Genomic DNA, 23,467 nt, shown 5'->3' with positions numbered 1-23,467 from the left:
GGCACACAAAACGTATGCACGGCTAGACTACTTTCTCTGCTCCTCCTCCCTGAGGGTCCATGTACTAAGCGCTGACATTCTGACCTCTTCCCTCTCGGATCACTCCCCTGTCCTGGCCTCTTTTCTCCTACCAGCCTCGGAGCGACCCCTCAGACACTGGCGATTGCGTGACACGCTGCTACACCACACATCTGTAATCGATCAGGTCCAGAAAGCCATCACGGATTTCGTTGCCCTCAATGCTAAGCCCGATACCTCTTTGGCAACACAATTTGGGGGCTCTGAAAGCGGTCATACGGGGGTATTTATAGCTATATCCTCAGCCAATAACAAAGAGAGGAGCCGCAAATGGGCAGTGCTCACTCAAAGGGTTTCAGAGCTAGAACAAATGCACCAACGTACTGGTGCTTCCCGCGCCTGGCGTCAACTATGCGTAGAATGCAAACACCTTGCTGCCCTAGACCAAGATAGGGCCGAACACGCGGCCCTCAGGTTTCGTCACTCCTACTATACGGGGGGGGGGGGACAGATGCGGCCGTTTATTAGCCAACAAACTGCGGGAGGCTAGGCATAGGCAGGGGGTCCACTCAATCCTGGCGCCGGGGGGTGAGCTGGTTTCCGATGACGCAGCCATTGCGGAAACGTTCCGGGACTTTTATGCTGACCACTATAAGGGTGATCCTCTGGATGCCCAGACTAGCGCTGACTATATACCCAAAGCTCAGATGCCCACTTTGTCTCAAGCTCAGGCCGACAGGGCTATTCAGGTAGAGGAGGTTATCTCTGTAATTTCGAGTCTTAAGCTAGGCAAATCACCGGGCCCAGACGGTTATACAGCTGCCTTCTATAAGGCATTCTGCAGCCAATTGCCCCCCCTCCTGAATGTTCTCTTTCTTTATCAAGTTTAGGGCTCGCTCCATGCTTATTACCCTTGGTAACGACACGTATTGCGACCTTGTGGTCCTACATGCTCTGATTTCCCAGAGCTGAGAGCCTTGGTTTTCCCTGACTGTTTAAAAATCAATAAAATATTTAAACCTAAAATTATAGTATATAAAAACAAGCATTTGCAATGCAATAGGTCTTGCATTTGTGAGAGTTTGAGTTATTAGCATTGTAAATGGCAATGCCTTTTATTTATGTTTTAAAAACCTGCAAGCGATGTATGAACACGCACTTTGTACTTCTAGTCCTTGCTTCCAAGAAGCAAGGGAGGCAGTAAAAGAGGTGCAGTTACAGCCAACCTTGCTTCCAATAAATAACGACTAGAAGTTAAAAGTGCATGTTTACGCACTGCTTGCAGGTTTTCAAAACACAAAAATAAAAAGCATTGTCATTTACAATGCCAATAGCTCAAACTCTCGCAAATGCAAGACCTATTGGTTTGCAAATGCTTGTTGAGCTCTGAGACAGAGGCGGTAGCAGCAATAGGAAGGCAGAGACGTGACGCCAGGCTGTGAGTTTTAAAAGCAAGAGGGAGGAGGAGGCAGCTGCAGCCAAAACAGACTTTGTTTTTTAAATGCACAGCAAATGAGGCAAGATAAGAGCAAGACGTACAGCCCTGTTTACAACAGAGCTCTGTAAACAATGAGCACTGGTTTCGAGTGCTGCAGCTTTTAGAAAGAAACAATGCTCACAAGCTCTGAGTAACAACACGTATGTAACAGGGGCAGTACTCTAACTTGGGTGGTGCTTTTAAAGCCCATATCCTGAATACAGCATGTCTCGCTGAGACAGCACAAGCGCTGCCTAGACAAGACCTAACACAATATAGAGGTGTGGGTTTGAACAGCAGTCAACTGATGCAGAATCCTATACCACTTAACACTGCACCAGCAAGTCTTCAACAATGTATCTACTAACTAAAAGTAACTGGCACATTCTGTTTGCATGAGTGCTTCAATTACCATATTGCATCTCCCGTATGTGCCACAAACTCACACGTAGTTTTCATCAGTGGCGGCTGGTGACATTTGAAAGTTGTGAGGAGGAAAAGCTGAATAGTACTTTTATGTAGCGAGCAAATTTAATAGGCAAAGGTGGGGTCCAGGTCGGAACTTCCTCCCAAGAAAAAATTGAAAAAAGATTGGCACATAGTGCATTTTAAAGCAATTAAATTTTGTGAGAAAACAAGATTTAGAAAACAAGATTTATAAAGCAGTGGGAACATATAGACTTGAAATACTAAACACATTAAAAATCCCCCCATATTTTATTGCGTTAATATGTTCAACACTTACTGTAATATGCAAATTGTACAGCAAGACAACTTCAGCCCTTTAAAATGTGTACTTGCCCAGTGTCTTGCACTGCATGAGGCATCACCTTTGGAAGAAAATGCTCTATGCAGGCTTCAGGAAGCACCCACAGGTGCTGCCTGCAATCAGTCATAATTAAATATGTGCCGAAAGCTCTTTTATTGTGATGGAAAAAGTGGGTGCTCACTAAAAGGGAATGTTTTTCTTTTAATTGTCTGAAAGTCTTTTCTTCTTATCTTTTCAGGGTCATCTGAGTAGAAATAGGCAAAGAGATTGGCATGGACAGCAAACATGAATGGCTTTGAACAAGTGTGATTCTAGCTGGCGCGGTGTTTAAAATCTACGAATTTATGCCACAGTTTACGGGAAGGAAAGTTTATTGGAACACAATTAGCTTCCAGGCTTGTGACGAGCAAGCTTTCAGGGAGAGACGCTTCTGCAGGAAGACCAAAGGCCTACAGAAGCGCAGACAGACTTTGCCAGCCTCTAAACGTAACGACCGAAAAAAACTATTCAGGCAGACGGATGAATGAATTATAATAGTGAGGATTAAGAGAGCTCACCTTAATAATAAAAGCTTTGCATTAATGATCCATACATACAAGTTTGAACAGCATTAACAGATGGACAGAGATATTATCTTAACTGGAGACAATTCCCTTCCATTATCCTATAATGTGTTACTGTAAACAGGCAGTGAAAGGGTTTTTGCTGCAGGTTGTTAGGTCTACTTGTCCCAAGGGCAAAATAAACAAGACAGCCTGATGTCCTTGACCTAAAACGATAGTGGGCTAGGTGAATTCCACATCTGTGTGTTTATTACTTGAGAGGGCACTAGAAACACCTTGGATACCAAATGCAAAGATCTTATGAGGAGGCTAGACAAGCCATATTGCTTTTATGACCCGGAATCCATAACGAATGTTAGTAAGGCAGAGATTAGAGCTGTGTTTTCAGTATTTTGAGCATATGAAATTATTAAGTATTGGTCACAAAATTAGTTTTAATGCATATTGTTAATTGACACCAGAGAGGTGGGCTACAACCTTATTTAATTATCAATTCTGAATACCTAGTGGCAATATCTTTTTAACACGTTTCAGGCTCAAAATGGTGTATTGTATTTCCCACATACGAATAATTGGACAAAAAACTTAGCTACATGCCCCATGACAATCACTTACCACAAGGTATGCTACATTTCACATTGTTGTGTGGTTTCTATAAAGCATGTAGTCTACTATATTTAAGAACCATTGTCAAACAACATAATGTGAGGTCTAGTAGGTTGGCCTTAATTTTCTTACCAGACACAACTAGATGATGGACAGAGTGCTGAAACTTTTCAACCAATGACCCCCAGTCAAAGATCTGGGTTTAGTCCATCGTTCATTTGGTCACTAAGCCACCGCAGTTTGGGCCCAGCCTTATGCAAATCAGTCTTGACCCTGTTCCTCATGGGAACAGTCCAACTTGAACCGGACCACGTCTGGGCATGCCCTTGGACACTTAGGGTGTACATAGCAAGCACAACAAGATGATGGACGGAGTGCTGATACGTTTGTGCTGAGACTGGTTTGCATATGGCTGGGTAAGAACTGGGATGACGAAGTGAGCTAAAGAACGATGGTGGATTCAACGCAGATCTGTGACTGGGAGTGAGTGTCTAAAAAGTTTCAGTGCTCCGTCCATCATCACTTTGTGTTTCCTTAATTTTCTTACAGCAGTTGCAATGCCCCATACTATGTGCCTGTGTGTCATCTTATGTATGCCATGCCTTGCGAATCACAAAATCCATGGGGATGTAATGCCTGATTATGCGAAATAGACAAGGAAACGACATAGCTCTCAAGACTTAATTGCAATGAACTGCATGTTTTTATGATTTTATTGTATATATGTTAATTATGCCTGTGTATCATCTCATTTAGCGTACATTTTATACTTTAGGGAATTTGAAGGGGACTAGAGGCTGGATTATGTGCAATAGATAAGGTAGCGACAATGCATTTTTTTCCTTCATGGCTTTTAACTGTATTTAATTCTATGTTTCTGTATTGTAAATATGTATATTGTGCTTTTATGTATTTGCATATTAAGCCGAAAAAAGATTGATTGAGACTGTACCGGAACCAAGTATATTGAAGTGAAATCGAGGTGCAAACTCGGTCGGGTGGAGAAGAGTCAGACATTGGTGTTGGCAAAGGGCTCCCTTCGGCTCTGGTGGGGTCGAGACCGCCATTGATGTCGAGGGACCGTCGTCAGTTGGCACCAGAGTCAGTGCAGATTCAGAAGGTGGTTTCAGACGCTCAGACGATATTGAGGATGGATCCACTACTGGTAACTTGACTGGTGAACCCTGTGGATCGTTGGGGCTTGAAGATGCACCAGAGGGAACAGGAAGAGTACCAATAATGCACAACACAGATCCCTGAAGATCTTGATCTGCTGCGGTGTCACCGATGACAGGAGGAACTCAGGATGCATCTGATCAACAATGGAATTTGCCCCTTAATTGGTGATTTGGCGTCAGAGTGAGTGGCACTTTACGCCCTTGTAACTCTGAAGATAGACATTGGTGGGATGGGGGTATGTCCTGCTTAGCCTTCTAGTGCTTCCACTACGATTTGGAATTTCAGTTACCAGACGACTTCAAAGAGGATCTGTCATGGGAACAGTGTCAAGAGCAGAAACGTGTTTGGGTCACAGACATCAAGCATGAGCAGGACTTTTGTGTTTTTTTCCAATGTTTGGTGACATACAGCTTCACTTCACAGTCCCTGATTGCTTTAGGGTTCATGAGGACGCATTCCACCCACAAATTGGAGTCATACTCCAAGCCCAAACACCAAAGGCACACCTATTGTGGGTCTGTTACTGACAACTGTTTCCGCAGCATGGCATGAACCTTGTAGTTTTAGGTGTTGACACTACTCCCTTGCAAACTGAATGTCAATTTGTTGATTTAAAAAATCACCCATTTGTCAAAAACAGAGGCAACAGAGCTCCGGATCTGAGTTCAAAGGCGTTAAAAGAAAGGAACTTATGTTGCCACACAAGAGTGTAGCTACATCACTAGCGGTGCATGGGAGAACTGCTGTGAACGCTTCCAGATCCAGTTTGGCAATTGGAGATACTCTATGGATGTGACTAGAAGTATCCATCAGAAACATCAATTGAGTGAGACTTATTTAGTGGAGAAGGGGATGCTGAAAATGACAGCTTGTAACAGACCAGTGACACCTAAAGAACAAGTTACTTACCTTCGGTAACGCTTTTTCTGGTGGATACAGTATCTGCCTGTGAATTCCTCACCTTGTGAATATCCCCCTGCGTCAGCAACGTTCGGAAAATTCTTTTGTAGCACGCCGGCGTGGACGACGTCATAGGAGCACGGCATCGCACGCGACTCCGCCTGACGTCACTGACTCCTTATTAGGCCTACGTCGGCATGATGACATCAGTTCTGCCCTTTTTTCCGTGCCTTCGAGGCACCCGGACGGACCAATGACATTTGATATATACATATAAATAAAAAATAAATTGATACTTGTATAGCGCACTACTCACCCGCAAGGGTCTCAAGGCGCTTGTGCGAATACCGCTGTGGAACCCTTCCTGGCTTTCCCTGTGAGGTGTCCACTCCTGGGCACCCCCAAGGTGGAGGCCAGGCATCCTTAGCGTTGTGGGGGCCGTTATGGAGATTAAGCAAGCTATTGCCCAGAGTTGCAGAGTGGGACTCCATGATTGGAAGAGGCACCGAGGCGAGAATTATCAGGTCCGTGGAATTTTGAGACCAAGACCCGCCGAGGCGGGGAATTGAACCCTGGTCCCGGACTAGACCTCTGCATCAGGGTCTGCCGCTCTAACCATTGAGCCACACTTCTCCATATACAGTGTACACAGTACATAATATCCAAAATAACACACATAGTGTGTAGACAATGTATGAAAAACAAAATATATATATATATATATATATATATAAATACATATAAATACATTTAAATAATGTCATGAACTCAGGTATAGTAGAGTGGACAACGGGGAGGCGGGTGGGCATGTGAGGAATCCACAGGCAGATACTGTATCCACCAGAAAAGCATTACCGAAGGTAAGTAACTTGTTCTTCTGATGGATACATCTGCCAGTGGATTCCTCACCTTGTGAATAGAGTCCCACAGCAGTCCCCACTCCCGGAGGAGGGTGTCCACTCTCCTATACCAGAAAATCCTGGAGGACAGAACGCGCAAAGTGGCCGTCCCTCCTCACTTCGAAATCTAAACAGTAATGCTTCGCGAAAGTGTGGAATGAAGCCCAAGTCGCTGCTCTACAAATGTCCTCTACAGGTACACCCCTAGACAAAGCAGATGTAGAAGTCTTTGCTCTAGTGGAATGAGCTCTTACGCGCTAAACTATCTCTCAGCTTGCCGTGAGAGGAACGGCTGCCCAAACTTTGTTCTGTGTCCTTCCGTGAGGGGAACGGCTTCCTCACCTGTTTATCGGGCCGTGAGGGGAACGGTTCCACCAGACATCACAGCGCCGTGAGGGAAACGGCTTCGCGGTATTTACAAGCAACCGCCTACAACTCCCAGTGGCCCAAGGGGGAGCAACGTCAGACGCACGCCAGCGCCAGCCCTCATAGCGCTCCCGCCCCCACGCATCGCGGGACGCGCGGGGCATCCTCTTAGGCCCTCAGAGGCCAGAGGATGCTGGGCTGGGCCACGGACTTTGGCGCTGACTTCAAGGATCTTTGACTTAAGTGAGTCCCATTTAAATGTTACCTGAGTAAAGTGCCTGTGATTATTTGTATTTGTATCCTGATTAGCCTTGTGGAAACTATGTCTATGGTGAAGACAAACAAAACTGCACCTGCCCTTGGAACCATGAATAATTACCTGGTAAAAAAAGTGACCCAAATTAATACCGAGCGAAGGGCTTCATTGGGTCGAGGGAATCATTTTGATGTACATGAAGAGTCGTCTTTCCCAATGGCTGATCTGGTCGTAACTGAGAATCTGGATCAAGGCAATGGGGGTACTACTATTATAAAGGCCGATGCACAGGTCCATGTTGAACCAAATGATGATCGACCTGATTTAACCAACGATACAGTAGAAGAGTTACTACCATCCCCTAGGCCAGTCAGATCATGGAGAAAGCCCCAAACCAAACGGGGGGGGGGGGGTAAGAAAAGTAAAAGAAGAGTAGAAAAAGGTCACACAGCCTCAAATAGTGCTGCAGATATAACTGACCTGCAGGAAGGAAAAACTGCGGATGGTATAAATATAAATTCGGAGCAATTTGCCCTCCTAATCCACACAATGGAAGCTAAGATAGAGGAAAAAATTGCAGAGCTGATGAAACCCCTGATCTCTAAATTAGATACCGTGGCTTCAGTAGTGGTGAGACTGGGTGGCATGTTGGCAACACACTTGGCCTCAGCCGCTGCTGGAAGATCAATAGCGGTGGATAAGAGACCAGCTGCTGAGGGGCAAGGAGCTGGTCGAGTGACTCTACAGCAAACCAGCCAGCTATCACCTGTAATCGAGACATCTCCACCTTTGTCTGTCCCTCCAATTACCCGGAATATAAAGGCCACTGCAGACCCAGAGGGAACGCCAGCACCTATGTATGCAAAGAAACGCCGCCATGCTAATCTTCCTCCGGATTGCGCACCATATGTGGTTGTTCTTACAAATGTCCCCCCCACTGAGTGTCATTTTTTTCAGTCCCATGAGGAAACTCATGATTCACTAAAAAACAGAACAATATCATGGCTGAACAAAAACTGTGGGTTCCCAGTTACATTTGCTGATCAAGTTCTGTCAACAAGGAGGGTCAACTGGGTTGGAACTTCCAAAAAGACAATAAATGGAGACTGTATTATTGTCAACTTTAAACATCCCCAACATGTTGCCACAGTCTTACTAAGAGCGGCTTCGCTAGTTTACACTGTGAACAGTATATGTGTACGCCCTCTTGTTTTTTTTATACCCACTTGTTTAAAGCCCCACTGAATCATGGGTCATTTAGAACATTTACTCCTAGTCAGCCGCTGACCCCGAATGGAGCATATCAGTACAATGTTGGTAATCAGTGTGGAAATGGGTTCAACATTGTAACACAGAATAGATATGACACACTTTCAGGTTTAGAGTCCTGTGATTGACTTGAGGAATCTGTGGGTCAGGGAATTGATAGTTTGGAGGAAGCGGGATGTACAGAGATAACCCGTGCAAAAATGAGGGAGAATAATGTAATTTCATGGAACATTGCGGGCTTAGGTACCAAGATGGAGGAATGTAATTGGATCAAGTACATTAAGCAGTATCAAATTATATGCCTGCAGGAGACTTGGTCTATTGAGTATAATCACTTTCTTGAAGGGTACAAGGCTTTTTATATCCCTGCAACGGCAACCATTAGGGGCAGACCCAAGGGGGGAATGGTTACGTTTATCTCTGTTGCATTATCTAGAAAAGTTCTTAGAGTGCCAACTTGTAATACTGGTATTATCGGTCTAGTCTTATCGGGGGATAACACTATGGCCGGTGTGGTACATTTTTATAATGCTATTAATATTTGTTCCGCTCCTAGTCAGATAGTACCATTGAATGTTTTTATCTGCAGTTCAATGAAGGACTGCCTGCATAATCTTTTGATTATGGGGGATTTTAATGTTCATCCTTGTGGGGACCCCCTCCTCAAATGTATTAGGGACCTTCACTGTGCACAGTCCGAGGGGTTTCACCTTGAACACACTACCGAGGGGGAACATTTAAATGATATGCTTAACGATCTGGACTTAACGGCGACAATGGCTCTGATGGACCCTACTATGCTTTTTGAGATACCGACCTTTAAGGGTCATGGGAGGGGAACCTTCATTGATTATGTATTTTTAACATCATCAATGCAGTCCTTTGCGGACTCCTTCATTATTGACGACAGTGAATTTAGTGACCACAATCCACTCACTGTACATATGAGGGGCCCATGGATAGCTAAAGAAGGGCTGAATCACACTTTAGGTAGGGTGACCACGACAGATGGGAGACGGCGATTAAGATGGTCCAAGATCACTCTAGACCTGCTGTACAAAGAGATTAAAGTTGCCTGTGCGGCCTGTGCAGATGAGATCATGGTCTGTATGCAAGAAGGCGCACAGCCAAATAATATCCTTAGCGCTTTCCAAAATCTAACGGTCAAGGTCTCAAAGCTGTTGTCAGCTCCTGCTAAGAAGATGGAGATCGAGGGACCTGAATGGTTTAATCATGAATGCTCAAAAGCAGCCAGAAATGTAAGATTAGCACTGGCTACTAAACCAAGAATAAAGGCAAATGTACAGCTATGCCGGAAGAACTATAAAACTATTATCGCCAGTCATAAGGACTCGCTTAGGAAAGAGGCCTGGAGCGAGATTCTTGATCCCACTACTCTGCAGTGTAGTACTAGATTCTGGGCAATGATGAAGAAACCTTTCTTGTCCAAGGTGCAGGGTGATGGTCTAGAATGTCACATATCTAAGGATGACTGGGAAGAACATTTTAAGAAATTGTATTGTTGCTCGTTGGATGTGTCTCATAATACTGCCCCTTTAGTCAGTGGTGGTGAAATTACTAGTTTTAATAGAGGTGAGGTTATAAAGGGCATTGTTGGACTAAAGGCTGGGAAAGCCCCAGGGCCTGATGGGATCCCACCGGACCTATTCAGGTCCGAGCCCAATTTCTGGGCACCTATACTAGAGTCTGTTTTTAATGCTGCTGTGAAAGATGGTTGTCCGCAATCATGGGGTGTTTCTACAATTGTCCCGGTCTTTAAGAAGGGGGACAAGGGTAGCACACATTGTTACAGACCCATCTCACTAATAGACTCCATGGTTAAAATTGTGGGGAGAATGGTACTGCAGAGACTATCTGATTGGGCAGAGGAAAAAAATATTATGTCTATTGCTCAGTATGGATTCTGTAGCGGTCGTTCTACAATAACCCAGTGCCTGAATCTCTTTTTAATACTAAGCAAGTACACTGTAGTGAAAAGGGGCACCATCCATCTCGCCTTTATGGATTTGTCCTCAGCCTTCGACTGTGTCAACAGGGGAAGGCTGTGGCAGTCCATGAGGGAGAAGGGTGTGGATGATGGTCTGGTACGTTTCTTGGCTGATTTGCATAACAATACCAGAGCTAATGTGAGATACTCCCAAGACCTGCGTGTAACAAATAATTTTAACATTGGAAAGGGTGTTCGCCAAGGATGCATCTTGGCGCCCTTCCTTTTTAATTTTTACATCAATGAACTAGATAACGTGCTTCAGAAAGTGCCGGTAGATTGCCCTAGAGTAGGACGGCAGGGAATTCCAATTCTCCTGTACGCAGATGATGCGGTTTTAATATCGAGAACTGAGAAGGGACTCCAATCTCTGCTAAACGCTTTTAATTTGTTCATGACAGATAGAGATCTTTTGGTTAATAACTCAAAATCATTTGTCATGCAAGTAGGCCAGCCATCAAGAAGAACTTTCATTTTTAAAATTGGAGAAGCTGTAATCCCTTTAACAAAGACGTTTTCTTATCTTGGGGTTCTTTTTGACACTAAACTCAATTGGGCCCCTTATCTTGCAAAAAAGAAAGGAGAACTTGTGCGGGTTAATGCTTCCATTTTTAAATTTTGCTGCAAAACTGGACAAAAACCTATCTGGGTCATGCTGAAATTGTATAATGCTAAGTCAGTGGCAACGTTTATGTACGGGAGTGAAATTTGGGGGTATCTTGGTGGTGAGCACTTGCAGATCGCTGAAAACTGCTTCTTGAAGCGTCTTTTGTGGGTCCCGGTAGGCACCACCAACTTTTCTGTACATGAAGAGTTAGGGACACAATATTTAAGTGATCTTTTCTCTCTAAGTCCCTTGATCTGCTGGCTAAGAATGTGGTTGAACCAGGATATACCACTAACGCATTTGATTGTGAGGGATTTTCTGTGTCAGGATAATGCAATGTGTACCCCTTGGCTGAAATATTTGAAATCTAACTTTGATAGGCTGGGTTGCCTGGATCTGTTTGAACATCCAAGTAAAATTGTAAAAGGGGATCCGGAGCTCATTAAACGGGTCTTCCTTCTGGACAGGAGGATGCAGAGAGAGGAAGTGGAGCTTCAGAAACAAAGTGTGAGGAAATTTGCCATGCTGAAAACTTGTGAAACTATAGAACCGTACCTGGCTGGCTCATTGACCTCCCATGAAAAATATCTCCTAACGAGGTTCAGGCTAAATTTATTCCATCATCTGCTGATCAGACCAAAAACAGACATTTTTAACAAATTGGCAGCACCCTGCGGCTGCGACGGAAAGTCTCCGCAGGATATGCTGCATTTTATATTTTTATGTAACTTTTATGAATTCCCACGCAAGCGTTATCTGGTAATACTTTTAAAAAAAACTTAATTTTAAACAAATCAGACCGGCGTTAATGTATTTACAGCTTTTGTATAGTGACAGTATCCTCCAAATTAAGGAATTTTTAAAACTGACTATTAAATTGAGAAACTGTTCGGATCAGTAATGACTCACTGTGAATTTTGCATCATTTTATATCTCCATTATTTGTCTTGATCCTATTTTGTGGAAGAAAGTAGATCTTATTTTTCACTTTTGGCACTTTACATGATGTGTATTTACATCTATCTGTGAAATAAGATTTTATACTGTATGTGTACTTTTATGGTTTGCAATATAACCGAAATAAAGTTTTTATTGATTGATTGAATGAGCTCTTATACCCTCTGGAGGGTCCTACCTGCCAGGGAGTAGCAGATCTTGATGCATAGTATAATCCATCTTGAAAGTGTGCGCTTGTGCACAGCTCTTCCTTTTCTGCAGCCAGCAAATCCAACAAAGAGCTGGTCATCCACTCAATAGTTTCTTGTCCTATCAAGATAAAAGCTCACCGCTCTCTTAGGGTCCAGGCGGTGAAGTCTCTCCTCCTCCTTGGAAGGGTGAGCGGGAGGATAGAAGGTAGGGAGGGTAATGGACTGTCCTAGATAGAAGGGGGTTACCACCTTAGGCAGAAAAGCAGCCCTGGTCCTAAGAACCATTCGTTCAGCATGAATGGTCAAGAACGGGGGCTTTGAACTAAGAGCTTGAAGCTCACTTACCCTCCTTGCCGAGGTAATTGCAACCAGGAAGACCGTCTTAGAAGATAAAAGTCTCAAGGGACACTTGTGCAAAGGTTCGAAAGGAGAACCCATCAGAAATGTAAGCACAAGATTCAAGTCCCATTGAGGCACAATAAAGGGAGTAGGAGGTAATTTATTTGTAAGACCCTTTAAAAACTTCAGAACTATAGGAGATTTAAATAAAGACGGCTGATCCGGCAGGCAGAGAAATGCAGACAAAGCCGAAAGATAACCTTTAACTGTAGCTACAGCAAACCCTTGCTGAGCTAGGAAAAGAGCAAATTAAAGTACATCAGATAAACGAGCCCTTAAAGGGTCAATGGACTTCTCCCCACACCAAGTCACAAATTTAGACTATCTGTATGAATAGATTGACTTGGTGGAGTCACGCCTGGCCGATAGAATGACATCCACTACATCATGTGGGAGAGAAAAGGAATTCAAGTTGCCCCGTTCAATCTCCAGGCATGAAGGTGTAAGGTATGGAGGTGGGGGTGTAGAACCTGCCCCTCCATCTGAGAGAGGAGATCTGCCCTGAGAGGGAGACGGAGCGGCGGGCACGAGGAGAGGTGGAATAGATCTGTGTACCACACCCTTCTTGGCCAATCCGCGGCGATCAAAATAACTTGGGCCCGGTCTTGGCGAATCTTCCTCAGAACCCGAGGAATCAAGGGTATGGGAGGAAACGCGTAAAGGAGCTGTGAGTCCCAACTCAATTGAAACGCGTCCTCCAAGGCTCCCTGCATCGTAAACTGGAGACTGTAGAATGACGGGCAGTGAGCATTCTCGTGAGTGGCAAACAGGTCCACCCGAGGAGTTCCCCACGTCCAAAAGACGTGACAAACTACCTCTGGATGAAGCCTCCACTCATGATCGGCCGAGAACTACAGACTGAGACTGTCTGCACGCACGTTCAGAACTCCGGCCAGATGATTTGCCATCAGACAAATCTGATGGTCCTGAACGCAGGACCAGAGACGCAGAGCCTCTCTGCAGAGACACTGCGACCCTACTCCTCCCTGCTTGTTGACATACCACATCGCTGTGGTGTTGTCCGTCAGGGCCTGAATCGACCGACCGCGAAGGGAAGGGAGGAAGGCCTTGAGTGCCAGACGTAGTAGTATACTTGTAAAGTAGTAGTATACTTGTAAAGCGCACAGCTGCCCCAGCAACGGGGCGTCCCGGCGCTGTATAACTCTGGGGAACCCGTCCTGGCTTTCCCTGTGGGATGGTCCCTTGGGAGTCCCCAAGGTGGAGCCAGGCATCCCCGGAATTGGTGGGGCCGTTGTGGAGATTAGGCAAGCTAATGCCCAGAGTTGCCGAGTGGAACCCCTGATTAGAGTAAGCACCGAAGCGAGAATTATCGAGCCCGCTGACCAAGGTCCACGACCCTGCCGCGTCGGGATTTGAACCCTGGTCCCGGGCTGACTTCTGCTCTCAGGCCTGCCGCCTCTAACCAGTGAGCCACACTACTCCACTGTATCGCCCGCAATTTCAGAAGGTTGATGTGAAGCAACCTTTCCTCTGGAGACCAAAGACCCTTGATATCCAGATCCCCCAGATGAGCACCCCACCCTAGAGTGGATGCATCCGTTATCACTGTGGCCACCGATGGAGGTAGTTGAAAGGGCTTTCCTTGAGACAGCTTGCCCTCCACACTCCACCAAGACAGATCCGCTGCAGTTTCTCTGGAGATCCTGATCGACTCCCTGAGATCTCCGTTGTGTTGATACCACTGCCTGCGGAGGCACCACTGGAGTGCCCTCATATGCCAGCGTGCATGGTTGACCAGCAGAATACAGGAAGCCATCAGACTGAGCAGACGAAGGACCTTCAAGGCTGGAACGACCGCTCCATTGTGAAATAAAGGAATAATTTCCTGTATGTCGCGAATCCGTTGTGGAGGAGGGAATACCCGACATGCAGTTGTATCCAGTACCGCACCAATGAACAGGTTGCGCTGGGAGGGCACCAGGTGAGATTTGGGTACATTTATCGAAAAACCCAACCTGTACAACAACTGAGTTGTGACTTGCAGACGATGGAGCACTTTCTCTGGAGATTCCGCCTTGATAAGCCAATCATCCAGATAAGGGAATACTGGAATCCCTGACCTACTGAGATGTGCCGCCACCACAGCCATCACCTTGGTGAAGACTCGAGGCGCAGTAGTAAGACCCAACGGAAGGACCACAAACTGGTAATGCTGCGATCCCACCGTAAAACGGAGATACTTCCAGTGCGACTTCAGGATTGGGATGTGACAATATGCATCCTGCAAGTCGATCGACACCATCCAGTCCTCTTACAGCAGCGCTTGAAGAACCTGCGGAAGGGTGAGCATCTTGAACTTCTGCTGCTTCAGGTAAAGGTTCAAGATCCTGAGATCCAGGAATGGACGAAGTCTGCCATCCTTCTTGGGGATCAGGAAATACCGGGAGTAGCATCCCTGACCCCTTTCTTGCTCCGGAACCACCTCTATCACACCCTTTCTCAACAATGACAGGACTTCCTCCTGCAAAAGTAGCAGGTGGTCCTCCGAGCAAAATCCTTGGCAAGGAGGGTAATTCGGAGGGAATTCCCGAAAGGGAAGTGCCTACCCATTCTCTACGAGATTGAGAACCCAAAGGTCCCACGTGACCGATTTCCATTCCCGTAGAAAATAGGTAAGCCAACCCCCTACAGGACTCGCATGATCCAGAGTGGCTGATCTAGGGCTGCTTTGCTGTAGTAGGAGGGGGGTGGATAGATGAAGAGGAGGAGGAGACCTGACATCCTCGAGGACGACCCCTTTGTTTTCCTCTGTAAGATTTATACAACAGATTTTGTTGCTGCTGCTGTTGCTGTGATTGCTTGTAGGGACAAAAAGAAGATCTTCCAAAGCCCCTATATCTTTTGCCCACAGAACCTCTAGTTTGCAAACCTAAAGATCTGGCTGTAGCTCTGCTGTCCTTGAACCTCTCCAATGCAGCATCAGCTTTCTTCCCGAAAAGGCCTGAGCCATCAAAGGGCTGACGAAAACACTTTTTTTTTGCATTTTGGTCCTGCTTTTTGGAATCCTTATCACCAGGTACCTTCAGATCTCAGGTACTTCAATGGGGGCCACTATGGCCCCCAGTCTGGCTTGATTGTGGAGAAGCGTGGCTCAGTGGTTAGAGGCGGCAGACCCGGCAGCTGAGATCAGCCGTGGACCAGGGTTCGATTCCCCGCCTCGGCGGGTCTCGGGCTCAAAAATTCCATGGACTCGACAATTCTCGCTCCGGTGCCTACTCGACTCACGGGGTCACACTCTGCGACTCTGGGCAATAGCTTGCTTAATCTCCACTACGGCCCCTCGCGGCGGGATGCCTGGCTTTCACCTTGTGAATACCCTGCCGGGGTATCTCACAGGGGAATACCAGGACGGGTTCCCTAAGCAAGCGCCTTGAGACCCCTGGGTGATTCGTGCGCTATATAAATCGAAATACATTTACATTTACATTATGTTGGGCAATTTGAAGAGCACGTCGTCGACCCTTCCAGCAATCCCTTCCAGAGGAATTTTCGCCTCTGGAAGAGGTATATTGACGACATGCTCTGCATCTGGTCAGGAACTGAGGAGACCCTGTTAGACTTTTTCCAGTGGTTAAATACCCAGGACCCCAGTCTAAAATGTACGTGGTCCTACAGCATTCACAGTGCTGTGTACCTGGATTTGGTCATCGAATTTAAGGATGAGGCAATTAGCACTTGTGTACATCAGAAGCTCACAGACAGGAATTCCCTGCTTTTATATGATTCATATCACCCCAGAGCACTAAGGGACAACCTCCCAGTGGGACAGTTCCTCCGTTATAGGAGGAACTGTTCTATGACTGATGCTTTCCTGGAACAGTCACATGATTTGGCGACTAAGTTGAAGAATCGTAATAATCCATCTAAAGTGGTCAGACATGCAAAGAAGAGAGCCCTTAACACCCCGCGCAGTGTTCTTTTGGAAAAGAATGTGAGAAAGAGAGAGGACTGCGTTCCGGTGGTTATGACTTTTGACCCTATGGCGACTAAAATTAGACAATCAATACGCAAACATTGGTCTCTTTTATCCAATAAGGATTTCCGTATGCCACCGCCCAGGTATGCCTTTAGGAGAGCAAGTAATCTCAAGGACAAACTCATACACACACGAGAACCCATGGATGGACACATGAGTAACACCACCATTCCCAATGAGCATTATCCATGCGGCTCTTGTTCTGTGTGCCCGTTAACCAACAAAAGCACTAGCGTGATGTTGTCATCAGGTAAAGAATGGTTTCTTAATCATTTTAGTAATTGTAATACCACGCATGTGATATATATCGATTGCTGTGTCAGTGCGGGCTACAATACATTGGGCTCACCTCGCGAAAAATAAAGATCAGATTACAAGAACATTTGAGCACTATAAGGGCAGGAAAGCTCACGACCAAATTAGTGCAGCACTGTTTCAGTGAAAATCACAGTTTTACCTGGACTGTTCTAGAGAGAGTAAAAGGAACACAGAACATTGAGAACGTGCTCTTGTCCAAAGAAGCATGTTGGATCTACAGGGAGAAGAGTGACCAACGGGGGCTAAATGAAATTATAGAGTGGAATAGGATTAAGCAATAGGGACTGGCATACGTGCCTTGTGCTCTTTGGTGTTCGCCGGAGCTCCGGTTTGATGTGCTGTTTATTGGCAGTGGTAATTGCTGAATACACTGTTGATATTGGCAAAACATACATAATATGTATAGAATGTGATCCTGTTTTGTCAGAAACTGGGAAATAGAAAGCTTTTAACTAGCCTTCCTTGTGTTATAGTTATGCGCTTTGAAAAAACAAAAACATTAGCCTTGCTCGGGAAATGGAGCGAGGGTAGTGTAAACATTCCCGCAAATATTGCCCATTCGATCATGGCGGCTGCCGAGGTCGACGACGGTCACATGATCGACGTGACGGAGAGTCCCCGCGCCGCTCGAGGTTCATTTTGCAGGGCGGAGAACGCCCCGGGAACAGGAGGAGACAACACGCTCCGTGAGGCTTCACATGGTAAGGAGTAGGGTAGCCGGGTTACGCTACTCGAAAGCAAACTTAGTTTCTCAGCAGTTGTTTGTTGTTAGCAATGGGCCATTATGGTAAAAGAGAACCTCTAAAAAAAAAATGTTTTAAAAATATGAGTGTCCAAAGCAGAAAGCCGACTTCCTGGTTGGCGTTTGCTGAAAGCCGCGTATTAGCTATAATCTACACCATTTTTTGCAAGGTCTGAGGTAGAATGGCGATCATTGACTTTCATGTGACTGTGTTGAAATAAGAAAATAAAAGTGATGAATGGGATTACGACACTGTAGTGACCACGAGATAGAGATAGGCGGGCTTCCCACATTTAATGTCCCTATGGCGGAGGTGTGATTATTAAAAAAGAATGTATGTGGATTTATACCTATTGGCAAATGAAGACTAAGGAAAAGGAAAAATTTGAATCACGTTTTATTTTTCTGTGTGGGGCCTTCAGATTGATGAATACAATCTCAGGGGCAAATATTGATAAAGGAAGACTCACTAAAGGAGTTTCACGACTTAGTCATTTCACTCTACAGCTGGTATGAGTGATGTGAGCTGGCAGAGGGTAACTATTATGAAAATGACAGCTCAGAAAAGGTTTTGGAAAGCGGTGCAGTGGGTGTTTTAATTAGTGTGCTTTCTTCTATTTGACAGTCAATATAGAACGAAGTGTCCAACAGTGGTGCGGTGACAAGGTGTGTAGCCCTGACGAATCTGCCGAAACTTTTGAGGCAGAGAAACATGTTGGCGATAGGTAATGGTATGCGAAGTTAGCTACCAGCCTTTTTAACTCAACAGATCACGCCTAACAATTAGGAATAAAGTTTCAAGAAAGGTGTGCCTGTTGAGTTTAATCACTGTTTTGTCACGAGCAGAGTGATATTTTCTGCTCTATTGCACGTTTCACATTTTAGTTGCTCTGGTTTGGACACTTTTCTTTTCTACGAACTAAATGACTACCGATGATGAGAAAAGGGGCCCAATCTGGTGAGTACCTGCCAGTTAGCCCGATGGTGGTGCACCCGTGAGGGGTCATTTTGTTTTTCACATTTTTTGTATTTCTTTGCATTGTTCACTTCATTTTGTGTGCGGATGTACTGTGCAAATTATTGTTTCAGACATCTCTGTGTGTTCTATATGACTGTCAATAGAAGATTGTAGTTTTTTTAAAGAAATTGGACGTACTGCGGTAATATACCCCCAGAGAAAAAATATTAGTGAAAGGGGTAGTGCAACAGTAACAATTGATGTGTTACTTGTCTGTTGCATAGAATACTGACTGAATTTTCATCCACAAGCAAGGGTTTTGTGGTTTTTGATGACCTGGGGAAAATTCACCTGCAGATCTTTTAGAGCAGGCAGCTTGTACTACCAAACTCTCTGGTAAGGGATGAGTAGATAAAAATTCAGGGTCGCCAGGAGCCACTCTATAACGCCTTGCAACGGCCTTAGAAACTGCAGGAGCTGTAAGAGGTCTATTCCATACCTCCAAGATGGGATCAGTCAGAGCCTCAGTAAAAGGAAGTAAAGGCTCAACCACAGATGAAGGTGAATGGAGGACTTCAGTCAGAATTTTCGACTTATACTCAACAGATGGCAAAATCATATTTAACAGATCTGCAGCTTTTTTAATTACCACATGGTAGGGAGCCACATCTTTTGAAGGAACATCAGATACTGTGGCCAACTCCCAATCAGGAGACAGCTCTAGACCACTTGCATCCTGTAGATCGTCAAAATTATCCTCCTGATCTTGAAGCTCACCTTCTTCAATTTCAGCTTCCCCATAACTCTTCTCCTCCAAAAGGCACTGTGCTTTGTGCCTCGACCACTCTATTCCTACCGACGTCTTCGGATCCGGTATCGACTCCGAAGGAGCCGGAGCCGAATGTGGAGCTGGCGTCGAACGAGGAGCTGGAGCCGGCGTCGAACATGGAGCTGGAGCCGGCATCGAACTTCGATTTGGATCTCGAAGTCGTTCCGGAGCCGGTGAAGCCGTAAGCGGCGTCGATGACTTCGGCGGCGGCGAGAGATGCCAAGGTGGAGCCGGAGCTGGCATAAACGGCAAGAACGGCGCCGGAGCATAGGCCATATTGTATGCCAACGGACCCATGGGACCAGCCGGTGCTCCAGAGGGGTACATGGCTCTCGCATAAACACCATACATGGCGTTTAAAAAATGCGAAGGGTCCTGTCCTGGACCCGGAAAAGGAGGGTATGAACCCACCGGCTGCTCCTGAGGAGGCTTCACCGGAATCGACTCCTCTTTTTCCTCGGGTTGGTTTACCGGAGTCGTCGAACCCTGAGCAACAGGAACTTCCTACTCTTCTTCCTCATATCCCGAAGACTGAGATGGATCCGGAGACGGATTCAACACCGGAGCCGGTGAATGTTCCTGTGACTCCAAAGGCGAGGCCTCACCTCCATGACTTCGAACTGGAGAGGGTGATACCATGTGCTTACGATGCCTTCTAGAAGACAACTTCGTTTTCGAATCCGGTTCCTTACCGAAATGGTGCCTTGAACTATGCTTCCTTCTCTTATGCTTCTTCTTAGACGATCTGGAAGCATGTCCCGAAGTCGACTTTGATGCCGACCTCGACCGGGACCTCGACTTTGACTTCGGGCGTCTCGATCTCGACCTCGAACTCGAACTCTTCCTGGCATTCTTACCCTTCAATTTGGCAACAAGAAGTTTTGCCTAACGTTCTCGAAGAGCCTTCGGGCTCATCTTCAAACAGGATCGATAACCCTGAACGTTGCGATCCGAACCCAGACACCATAGACAGTCACCATGCGGATCTGTAATGGACATCATCTTTCCGCAGGAATCACACGGCTTAAACCCAGTCTTCTTCGACGACATCACTACAGAAGACAGCAACATCAAAGAGATACAAATAAACTCACAATAGTAACAAAGTTACTATCAACTCAACAGAAGATCCCTCGAAACCGTTAGCGTCGACAACGCGGAAAAAAGGGAACTGATGTCATCACGCCGACGTAGGCGTAATAAGGAGTCAGTGACGTCAGTCGGAGTCGCGCGCAATGCCGTGCTCCTATGACGTTGTCCACGCCGGCGTGCTACAAAAGAATTTTCCGAACGTTGCTGACACAGGGAGATATTCACAAGGTGAGGAAATCACTGGAAGATGTATCCATCAGAACAGGGATGCATACCGTCAAGACCACTAGATGGGCATTGTATGAATTAGGCAAAACAGCGTAGTTGAACAAGTTGTACTAATATGTAATACCAATTATGGACAACATGTGCAAAATCAGTGTTATGTCAGGGGTAATCCAAATACATATTGACTATGCTACATTCAGTAACACTAGGAATCCTATTTCCTGATGGGAAATGTATGATCCTACAAAACTTTAAAGATTGGGGAGGTGACACCCCACTGGCTATATTTTAATTCTATAGATTGAAACATGTGCTGAGGACACTCGTTGCAACATTTCCAGACTCACTGCCTGAGTACTAAGTGTATACAAAAATAATGGTAAGAGAAGGGGATGAGAAAGTGGGATTATTGTTATGCTAAGATCTGCAAGACTGTGCAGATCAAAATACCACCAGCTAAAGCGGACTGGGAGACAGATCTGGGGCAAACTATAATAGGCAACTGCTACAGGAAGATGAAGGATGTTTTATTAGACAACTGACACAAATTGGTATAGTTTTACTTTTTTGCGCAGACTCTACTGCACACTACAAATGAGTAGCAAATTTGACTAGAAAAGAGATAGTCGTTGGTCAATGCAGCAGGAAAAATAATGCAGACTTCCAGTATGTTGCGTGTGTTTCGGCGGGACGTAGGCCTTGTGGATGGGTGCCGGCTGTTTGAATAGAAACGGCCTACTGGAATACAGTGCCCACATCCTTCTCCCGGGGACCAATAGGACCTTTTTTGTCCCCTGCTACTCTGCCAACATTACAGAACATGCAAAAGAACCTCAAACAAACTAAGTTGTGAGAGCGATCTTCACCTACACTCAGGAATTCCACTTATCCTAGTCCTGAAACAAGTATATATATACATAGTACAACCCTGTCTGTTCCAAACTGGATGGAAAGAAAAAAACAATAAGAATTATACACTTCAAAGTGCACAATGGAAAATTGAATCTGGGAAGACGGTGACCTGACTCTCTGTTTCCTGCATATTTCCACGCTATAAAGGGGACAGACCATATTTACAAAAGCCCTGAAGAAGTCCCAGCTTGGGACGAAACGCGTCGGCTGTACATTGTTTTGAATATTTGAAAATAAACACAACTTGAAGAATAACAACATCTTACTAATGAGAAATACTCTTTTTTGCTCATTTATAACATTAGCATCTGTTTATTGCTTTTTGTGGTGCACCTTTGCGGCTGTTTGACTTGTATTTGATTCCATCAGGAATAGGCACAGTAACGATGGGTGCCAGTCAGTGTGCACACAATTCCCTTTAATTTACTTTGGGGTTATTTATTATTTGGGGGGAAAGGTAGTCAGGTGCTGGTACCAAGAAGGGTCCATCGTTATATCTTGGTGTATGTAGCATGAAGTTGCACTGAAATACAGAATTTCAGGAAACTAGTGATGAGAGAACTAGCCAAGATGGTGGATTGGTAATCATTGACATGTCTGCGAATTGCATTGTTGGGCTACATCGCCTAGATAATGACTGTCTCCTTTATCAACAGTACATGGCAACCCAAACAAGCAGCAGTTGAAATGAAATTTAACACGAAAAGCAACAATATAAACATCATGCAGGAGGAATGCAAAGGTTGCAATAATAGGAGTGGTAAGAGGCCAGATGAGAAATGGGATTCTACTTAGGATTGGGGTGGTGCTTGATGGAAACAAAGGCTGTACTAGATAGGTCCTGCTTACCAGCTCAATAATGGCTCATTGAGGGTTCCAACAGTTAGCTAATTTGTTAAAAGCACTGTGCCTTAATGAGCTGCTAAGACACCCCTTTCTAAATAATAAAAAACTAAAAAGCCCTACACAACCAATCAGATTCTTGTTGCTAATTAAAGGCATCAAATTACTGGATGTCTAATGCAATCTACACACCATGCTGCATAAGCTATCTAACAAAAGGAATACTTCATAGCCCTAGCATCAACATTTAATGGGAAAAACGAATAGGGAAGTATGACCAGCCTCAAAATGCTATGGCCTTGATGGACAGTCAATCCAAGAAATGGCAAAATGCGAAATAAACATGAAAACCAGTGATTGAAGGAAGCTAACCCAAAGTTGAATCTCTTTCTGTACTTTTTATTGTTCTTTTTAAAGAACTGGTAACATAGCATAATCCAAACTGCTACACCATTCTGTAGTCAGACCTAGATAAGAACCTGCATTGCCATAACAACGTGCAAGTACAGAAAGGAACAGCATGTAACCTCATGGGACCTGTATCACAAAGGAGCTGAAAGAACCCCGCTGTCTCTCTGATTGACTATGTGCCCCAGGATCCTCTTCAAGGAGGAATTTTATTTTTTATTTTCACAGTTTTATATAGCGCAAACAAGATCCTTACAGATATCAGAGCGCTTTACATAAATATGGAATATAAAGACAAAAGAATATTTAACAAGGCATTTTGTGCAAATAGAGAACAGTGCAAGGTAACAAAATGTGCATGGTGGTCAGTTCAGACAATGTAATACAAGGGAGAGATAAAGAGTCACAAGATTTCCTCAGTTTATATTCATGTGATACTTTACATTGAGTACATCTAGTTTACTACTTGATTCTTGAACATACGCTTCCTTCAGAGGGCAGGAGCAGAGAGAGGCAGCACACACCCTACTTTCAGTTAGCCCCTTCCTTTCTGAGACGACTGGCATGTTACTGCTTCTCACAATGGTAGATTAAGTGTGGATGCTAGATGAAGGTAAAATGACTGGATTGGGGATCAGACTTCGTGCATCCAGAAAGAAGCACAATGCCCTATCAC

At 45.1% G+C, this 23,467-nt stretch overlaps 1 protein-coding gene across 3 annotated transcripts in view; it reads right to left on the bottom strand.

The window, feature by feature from the left end:
* Nucleotides 1–23,467, bottom strand: part of RIPOR1 (RHO family interacting cell polarization regulator 1) — a 1,634,668-nt gene that overhangs the window by 104,213 nt on the left and 1,506,988 nt on the right. The gene's annotated exons all lie outside the window — the stretch shown is intronic.

The sequence above is a fragment of the Lissotriton helveticus genome, chromosome 12 (assembly GCF_964261635.1).
Source record: "Lissotriton helveticus chromosome 12, aLisHel1.1, whole genome shotgun sequence".
Lineage (NCBI taxonomy): Eukaryota > Metazoa > Chordata > Amphibia > Caudata > Salamandridae > Lissotriton > Lissotriton helveticus.
The sequence above is the reverse complement of the archived record's forward strand: the minus strand, read 5'-3'. Positions and strand labels throughout refer to the sequence as shown.